This window comes from Trachypithecus francoisi, unplaced genomic scaffold (genome assembly GCF_009764315.1).
Source record: "Trachypithecus francoisi isolate TF-2019V2 unplaced genomic scaffold, Tfra_2.0 Lachesis_group12, whole genome shotgun sequence".
In the NCBI taxonomy this organism is placed as follows: Eukaryota; Metazoa; Chordata; class Mammalia; order Primates; family Cercopithecidae; genus Trachypithecus; species Trachypithecus francoisi.
This window is the reverse complement of record NW_022681457.1, coordinates 106144299-106151104: the sequence shown is the minus strand read 5'-3', so window position 1 is coordinate 106151104 and position 6806 is coordinate 106144299. Positions and strand designations below refer to the sequence as shown.

The 6806-nt window shown below is 48.9% G+C and overlaps 1 long non-coding RNA gene across 1 annotated transcript; it reads left to right on the top strand.

The window, feature by feature from the left end:
* The first annotated feature begins 386 nt into the window (after positions 1–386).
* LOC117093940 lies at positions 387–5665 on the top strand. Its single transcript, XR_004441305.1, has 3 exons — positions 387–398; positions 584–585; positions 5575–5665. It is a non-coding gene; the product is annotated as an uncharacterized LOC117093940 (long non-coding RNA).
* Positions 5666–6806: the final 1141 nt, after the last annotated feature.

The window sequence follows — 6806 nt, the reverse complement described above, 5'->3', positions numbered from 1 at the left end:
CTTAAGGACAGGTCACATCAAATTCAGCCTGAAATTCCAGGCCAGTCAAGGCAGCCCCATTGTGTACCAAAGTCAACAGGGAGCCTGGAAAGGGCTGTGCAGGGAGCATGGGTGGAGATCCTCACTATGGGGGTGTCCAAGGGGCTTCACTGTTGTTACCCAGCATGGCCAGCTCTGTATTGGCAGACTGGGAGGATCAAAAGAAGAAACCCCACAGTGGGCACCACTTTCAAAGCATTTACTGTGCTTGGAGAACATTGGGTGTTCAAGAAAATGCCACAGTGCGGGCATGGTGAGTGTCCACTTGACAGATGAGAAAACAAAGGCTCAGAGAGATTGGCGAAGAAACAACTCCCTGGAAGGAGGTGAAACCCAAGCTGGAATAAGAGAGAGAGGAGGTGGAGAAGGCATTCCAGGCAGAGGACACAGCAGAAGCAAAACGAAGGTGACAGGATAGCCCATGCATTGGGTGGGTGCCGTCTGGGGAAACAGAATTTTCTCTCGGGCAGGGTAAGAATTCAGATCGGACAGTGAGGAGGGAGGTTCAAGACTGTTTCTGAAGTGCTTTGAATGTCAAGGTAAGTGGTTTGAACTTTGTCTCGGAAGCAAGAGGGAGCCATCGAAGGTTCCTAAAGATGGCAGTGGCACGACTAGAGATGGGCTATCAGGAGAGTCACGAGGGCAACTCTCACCAAATGGGTTAAAGAGAGGAGAGAGTGAACACGGAGAGGCAGGAGAGCAAGGACTCGGTTCACGGGGCCCTGAACGAATGGGCTACTGCACAAATACGCATGAAGAGGAGGAAATCAAAGAATAATTCTGACTGAAATTATAGTTGTGATAGGCCATACTTGCATTGCTCTAAAGAAACACCTGAGACTGGGCTGGGCACGGTGGCTTATGCCTGTAATTCCAGCACTTTGGGAGGCTGAGGCACGAGAATCACTCGAGGCCGGGAGTTTGAGACCAGCCTGGCCAACGCAGTGAAACCCCACCTCTACCAAAAAATACAAAAATTAGCCAGGTGTGGTGGCACATGCGTGGAGTCCCAGCTACTCGGGAGGTTGAGGCAGGAGAATTGCTTGAACCCAGGAAGCAGAGGTTGCAGTGAGCCAAGATTATGCCACTGCACTCCAGCCTGGGTGACAGAGTGAGACCCTGTCTCAAAAAAAGAGAAATATCTGAGACTGGATAATTTATAAAGAAAAGAAGTTTAATTGGCTCACGGTTCTGTAGACTGTACAGAAAGCATGATGCTGGCATCTGCTCGGCTCCTGGGGAGGCCTCAGGAAGCTTTTACTCATGGCAGAAGGTGAAGTGGGAGCAGGCATGTCACCTGGTGAAAGCAGGAGCCAAGCGGTAGGAGGAGGCACCACACACTTTTAAACAACTAGATCTCAGGAGACCTCACTATGGCAAGGACAGCACCAAGGGGATGATCCTAAGCCATTTGTGAGAAATCCACCTCCAAGATTCAATCACCTCCCACCAGAACTCACCTCTGACACTGGGGGCCACATTTCAATGTGAGATTTGGTGGGGACACAGATCCAAACCATATCAATTGCTTAATGTTTACTGAGAGCTTCCAAATTTACTGAGTTCCAACATCTACTGAACCTCATTCTGAGTGTGTACAGTATCTGCCTGGGAAGGGGTGTTAGCATCCCCATCCAACAAACAAGGGCGCTGAGATGCAGAGGGACCATTTGCCAGAAGGCCATAGAACTAAGAGGCAGCTGAGCTGGGGCTGGGATGGAGGCCTCCTTACTCTCCCAACAGTGCTGTTTCCCCAGACCACACTGTCTCCCCACAAGTGTGAGGTGCTGGTAGCCAAAGTGGGGTGGTGAGGTCTAGGTCAAGGGCACTGGTACCTAAAGGGGCAGGGCTGGACACTGAGGCACTGACGCCCAGCTTCCCGCATTCCTGAGCCTTCCGGGGCCAAGTCTGCCCTCCAGATGCTTGGACCTAAAGTCACTGGCCATGAGACAAGACTTGCATAAGATCTATGTGGGACAAGCCTCGGGTCATGGGACAAGTGGGTACAGATGCCACCAAGAGGACAGGGGACATTTACTCCACCTGTCCTTAATCTTGGAAGACTTCTTAGCCAGAGTGGAACCTCAGGAACCAGAAGTGGACATAGTGCTCTCTCATGGTTAAGATCATGGATTTTGGAGTGAGATAGATCTAGGTTTGAATCCAGGCTCTTCCTTGTACCTGCTGTGTGACCTTGGGCAAATTATTTAACCTCTCTGAGCCCAGTTTCCTTGTCTATAAAAAGGAATGATGATGCCTTCCTCTCAGGATTATTGTGAGCATTACATGAGGTAATAAATGTAAATAACTTAGCTTCAGGACTGGCACATAATAGGTACTCAATAAATAATAGGTTAGAGCCTGGGGACTCACCCTCATGACCATGTGACACCATGGGTGATCCCAGTTGGATCTAAGTTCCTTGGGGAGCTCTGAATTCCTGATAGCATATGGTGGTGTCGGCACAACCCAAGGCACCCAAGGTGTGTGCCATCATCCTAGGCCTGGGGCTGCAGGTATTCCAGGCACCTGCATCTGGGTCCCAGGCCAGTGCTTCCTGGTGGCTGGGTGAGGATCAAAATAACAATGGTGGCGGTGGGGGTGGTGACAAGGAGGATGGTGGAGGTGATGAAGTCATGTGGAGCCCTAATCTGAGTTCTTCCCTCATGCCACCCCCAAACTTTTGGTAAAAAAATTCAACACTGACTGAGCCATCGTGTGCACTGTTTTCAAAGCTTTACACGCATCAGCACATTGATCTTCCCAATATCCCTGTGTGGTGGCACTGTGCCATCCCCATTTTTCAGATGAGGAAGCTGAGGCACAAGCAGGCAAAATGGCTTGCCCCAGATTCCACAGCTGTAAATAGCAGATCCAAGATGCTAATCCAGGTCTGTCTGATTCTGGTGCCCAGACACCTGATCTCCTAGAGCTGCTTCCTCAGCCCAGTATTCAAAAGTTCATGCCAACATTGCTCAGATTTTAAAAGTGGAATTGACCGAGCGCAGTGGCTCCTGCCTGTAATCCCAGCACTTTGGGAGGCCGAGGCGGGTGGATCACTTGAGGTCAGGAGTTTGAAACCAGCCTGATCGATATGGTGAAACCCCATCTCTACTGAAAATACAAAAATTAGCTGGGTGTGGTGGCGTGCTACGTAGTCCCAGCTACTCAGGAGGCTAAGGCAGGAGAATCACTTGAACCCGGGAGGTGGATGTTGCAGCGAGCCGAGATCGCGCCACTGCACTCCAGCCTGGGTGACAGAGTGAGACTCCATCTCAAAAAAATAATAATAATAAATAAAAAATAAAAATAAATAAATGAGTGTGAGATTTAAGATAATAATTTGAGGAACTGACAAGTATAGGGAAGAGAAACAGAGTGGGTCAAAGGGGTGGAGAGGGAGGAGGGAATCTTGGGAAAAGAGGATTGTAGACGTCTGGAAAAACTACTTAAAAAGAACTAACTTTTCTGGTCTTCCACTAAACATTTGCTCAGGAAAGTAATAGAACAGATTCATGATACATATAAAAACTGGATTCTTGGTAGGGAACCCTGTTGTAGAATCAAGAATCACTTGGTCAAATGCCCTTAAATGATAGCCAGTTATAGGCACGAGCTCAGTCTGCCTTGTTAAAGCCATGACAGAGCCTCTATCCTTCTAAGCCTCAGTTTCTGCAGCTGTAAAATGGGATCACAAGCCCCCACTGGTAGAGTGGTTAGCCAAGCTCAAGGAGATAGTCTATGTAGAGCCTTCACACAGCCCCACCCCAGCCAGGCAGTCACTGTTCACTAAGCAACATTGTTGAGTGCCTGCTGGATACACTGCAATCCAGAGACTTGGGACTTCTTCCTTCCCCAGGTCTGCCATCCCCCTTCATGCCCAGGTCTCGGTGGTGCCTGGTGCTAGGCTGGCCCGGCATCCCCAGGCAGGAAAGGGCAGCGGCTCCTTTAAGGCAGGCCCCAGCTGGGCCGCCTGGATATTGGAGTATGGACGAGATTAGGTGGCGGAGGCAGGCGCTGGCCGGGCCAGATGCGCCTGAGCGCGGCCTCGTTATGTATTCATGAGCTGTGAGGAAAAGAAATAAAAGGATTCATTATCGTCCAAACTGTTACTAATGACATGTACCTGGAGCCCGAGCACCTCTGGAAATCTAATGCGACACACTCCGAGAGAAAATGTATTCCCGGGCTCGGAGCCGCGGCCGGTGGAAAATGTCCCCTCCCCGCCCTTCCTCATTGCCATTCACTCAGGGCGACATTTACAATTCTTCTGCCATTATGTCCGACCAGGGCCTCTGAGCCTCTGTCACGACCTGCACATTAGCTGAAAATTGGAAATTCCACAGCGTGGCCGTGGCCGTGGTCGCGGTGGGCTGGGCCAGAGCAGGGCTCGGAAACTGAGAGGCACAAGGGACTGAGCAAGAGGGGTGCCCAGGGGCAAGGCGAAGGGACAAGGGGAGGAACAGTGCTGCTGGCCTTTAGGGGTCCTGCTGGCTCCAATATGTCCCCAAGCTGGCCACCCACCATGCCAAGCCCAGCCTCGGGGTGCCCAGGGTGGCGACCTCAACCCCTTTTACCTCTTCGCCTTTGTTCTCCCCCCACCCCTATCCTGCTCTGAAAGTCCTCTGCCTCCCACATAGCAATCTCAATCCTTTGCTCCCTTGAAAGACCCAATAAAAATATTAACAGCACAACAAGAGACATCTGTCTAGAGCTTATTTTGCAAGATAAACCTGTCTCAGGTGCATTATAAAAGCATTGTCTCAACTGATCTTCACCACCACCCTGTGAGGTGAGTTCTATTCTGATCCCCATTTTACAGAGGAGAAAAACTCAGACTTGCAGAGTGAAGGGACTTGTCCACAGTCACGCAGGGAGAAAGGAACAGAGCTGGGATTTGTCTCCTGGCTGGAGTGATTCTGAGACTTGGGCCTTGCCCTGGCACCACATGGAAACTCCAGGCTCCAGGCTCAGCTCCTCCAAGAAGCCCTCTCAGGCAAGCCTCTGCCTAATGAAGTTAAATCCTTGGGATGGGAGCCTCTGGGCTGTACCATATGACAAACTATGGGCCTCTGTTTAATGCACCTTCCTGGGAAAGACGCAGCTGCCCATACAGACTGCTGTGCCCCAGAAAGCAGGTGCCCATCACCTGAGCCTTCTGTGTCTGCCTGCAATGTTTATCACTCAGTAAGTGCATAGCTAAGTCCTGTGGAGTATACGTCTGTCCCATGTGGCTTCAGAGGCAGAGCTGGGATGGAATGGGGGGCCTGGGGAAATCGAGTTTGGGCCTTATCCAAGGAAGAGCTTTTAGGAGAAAGGACAAATAAAATACAGTATTTCAAATAGAAAATGAATAGTGTATTAGTCCGTTTTCACGCTGCTATAAAGAAATGCCTGAGACAGGGTAATTTATAAAAGAAAGAGGTTTAATTGATTCACAATTCAGCATGGCTGGGGAGGCCTCAGGAAACTTACAACCACGGTGAAAAGTGAAGAGAAAGCGAGACGCCTTCACAAGGCGACAGGAAAAAGAAGAGTGAAGGAGGAACTTCCAAGCACTTATAAAACCATCAGATCTCGTGAGAGCTCACTCACCATCAAGAGAACAGCATAGGAGAACCAACCTTGTGATCCAATTGCCTCCCTCCTTCCACAGGTTAGGATTACAGGTTCCCCTGCTTGACACGTGGGGATAACAATTTGAGATGAGATTTGGGTGGGGACACAGGCCAAACCTTATCAAATCACTTTTCAGTGTAAATATAGCTCAAATATAATTGTTTATTTGAAATTCAAATTAACTGGGCGTCCTGTCTTTTGATTTGCTAAATCTGGTAGTCCAAGCTTGGATATATCCCAAGCAACCCCACAATGGGCCTGGCTCAGCTGGGTGATTTGGGGTCAGTGCCCCAGGCCACTAGATCCTGAACTCTTAGAAACATCAGCCAGAGATTCTAATCCACAGACTTCCTTGTGTCTAGGTGTGGTCACATGACAAAGTTCTAGTCAGCGAAATGCGAGTAAAAGTGATTCCAGACCCTTCTGGTTAAAAGGAAAGCACAGACATTTATCTTGCCCTTTCCCACTTCCTGCTTGCTGGGTTACAGAAGAAATGGCAGGAGCTGCAGCAGCTATCTTTGACCCAGAGGTAGAAGCCACATGTTGAGGATGACACAGTTGTCCCTAGTAGGCCTGGATCACTTACCTGTAGAGTGTTATTCAAGGTAAAACAAACAAATAAGTAAACAAAAAAAAGCTAATTGTTTAAGCCACGGTATTGTTGGGTTTATTTGTTCTAGTAGCTTAGACTGTACCCCTAACACATTGTCCCACCAAAATGCCAGCCTCCAGGAAGGTGAGGACTTAATCATTCAATGTGCTAACACCAACATGTGTCACCAAGTAGATCCTCAATAAATGCGTGTTGAACAAATAAATGAATGAATGGCCTAGATGACTTCTGAGAGTAAATAAGCAAACAGCTAACTAATTAATTAATTATAATAATTAGCAATTACTGAATGCTCACAAAATTGTCTTATAACCATTGACTCCTTCCATCCTCACAACCCTATGTTGTAGGAACCATTCACATCCCCACTTTATAAATGAGGACACTAAGGTGACTTGGCCTAGTTTAGAGAGCAGGTGAGAGATGGAGCCAGGGTGCAGTCTGGCTCCAGGGCCCTCTCACTTAACCTTCTCTCCTGCCTCTCTTTAGAAGAAACAATGAGTCAGTGGGTGAATGAAAGGGCAACTCTATAACT